The sequence below is a fragment of the Salarias fasciatus genome, chromosome 8, assembly GCF_902148845.1.
Source record: "Salarias fasciatus chromosome 8, fSalaFa1.1, whole genome shotgun sequence".
NCBI lineage: Eukaryota > Metazoa > Chordata > Actinopteri > Blenniiformes > Blenniidae > Salarias > Salarias fasciatus.
The window spans coordinates 18,637,216-18,638,856 of NC_043752.1; the positions used below are offsets into that span (position 1 = coordinate 18,637,216).

The 1,641-nt window shown below is 41.2% G+C and overlaps 1 non-coding gene across 1 annotated transcript; it reads right to left on the reverse strand.

The window, feature by feature from the left end:
• Nucleotides 1-1,356: 1,356 nt before the first annotated feature.
• Nucleotides 1,357-1,429, reverse strand: trnaf-gaa (transfer RNA phenylalanine (anticodon GAA)). Its single transcript has one exon. It is a non-coding gene; the product is annotated as a tRNA-Phe (tRNA).
• Between the last annotated feature and the right edge of the window lie 212 nt (nt 1,430-1,641).

The window sequence follows — 1,641 nt, forward strand, 5'->3', positions numbered from 1 at the left end:
CAGGTTTAGTGACCACTGGACATGTGAGAGCCTGAGGAGCTGTCCCCCCTCTGCTCTCTCACTGCCTCCACTTCACCACTGTTTGGCTGCTGAGAGTCTCTGATCTGTTGAGTCATGTGTCTTATAAATTATGAATTCATACCTGATTTGTGATGATGACTTGATAATGTTTCCATGTCTCTTTTTGGTTGACCACCCTATATATGACAGCCTGAGGACTTGATATTGATTTTCATATTGATGATTTTAATTTCAAACATCTGCATCTCTTTTAATTTCAATTAACACCTTTCCATGTAGCTGGTTATTGACTGTTAATTGGGCCTTTGGGCTCTTTTGAGAAGTCGTCCCTTAATGCAGATAAATTTGTTCACGAGTGTAACAACATCAGATAAAGGCTGCATGGCTACATATACTTGCCAGTACACAGATACTGAGTACAAGTTCTGTTTGCTGTTTCTTGCAGGTCATAAATTTGGTGAGGAGTGGAGCTGGCTGGCTGTGGACGAGGAAGTAGAGCAATATACATCTGCACTGCACAGACCATGTATATGAGAATGCAGATCTATTCAAAACTGTAATTCAGGTCTGAGTGTTTTTACAAACCTGTTGGTAATATTTTTTTAAATTTTCTATTTATATCATAATAGCTGAGTCATAATGCTGCTACTGTCTGCCGTTTGTTCTGTTTAGATTATTTGTCAGGATATTTTGCTCTACTCTAGTTTTAACTAATGCTGGGCTGACACCTAAAGATTTTCACAGTCACAGACTAAGAACTGAAAGGGCAGCATGAGGGTCCTCCCTGTTAGTCTCATCCCACTCCGAGTCATTACATACCTTCCGTTGTGGTTTGACACATAATGAATAAATACTGACTGCTTGATTTCTATAGGTGTCATTTTTAGTCCTTGAGTTCTTAGTTATGTGCTTTTATTTGTTAACTGCTATCAAGGAATATGACTCTCTTAGTATGCATGAGAGGGGATATTGCAAGAATTGTGGACTTGTGTGTAGTGTCTGCTAATATTGTAGTGGGCTGGTCTGGACAGAAAATGCCAGGGCCGAATTTTTGTCCCAGTCCACCCCTGCTCCCACCTGAGCTATTTTGGCCAAACATAGGGCAAAATTCAGTGGAATCATGGCAGAGTATATGTGCAAGTGTACATGTTTGTTGGCCCCTGTTTACAGGACACTTCAAATGACAACACACTGCTTTTGTGTTTTCATTCCAGAAACATTTACACGGCAATGGCAGAAACGCTACAAACTGGGAAGTGTTCCATTGTTCTTTCACAGTAGGAAAGAGACAGTTTAGAGACCTGATCACCCTGTGACTGCAAAGTTCTTATAGCCTGCCAAAACCCGGGATTGAACCAGGGACCTTTAGAACTTCAGTCTAACGCTCTCCCAAATGAGCGATTTCGGCACAAATTGCTCATAAAATTCAATTTGATTGTGGCTCAGTAGATTTGCAAGTACACTAATAAGTAATATTATGTCATATAACGTACTCCTGCATACTACATACAGTATAACTCCTCCCCCTCCTCCTCTCTGGAGGGCGTCGTGCAGGTTGACAGTTTGAGTTCAGAGAGTTCAGGTGCTTCGCCATTGTAGCGCACGCAGTCAGAAAATATG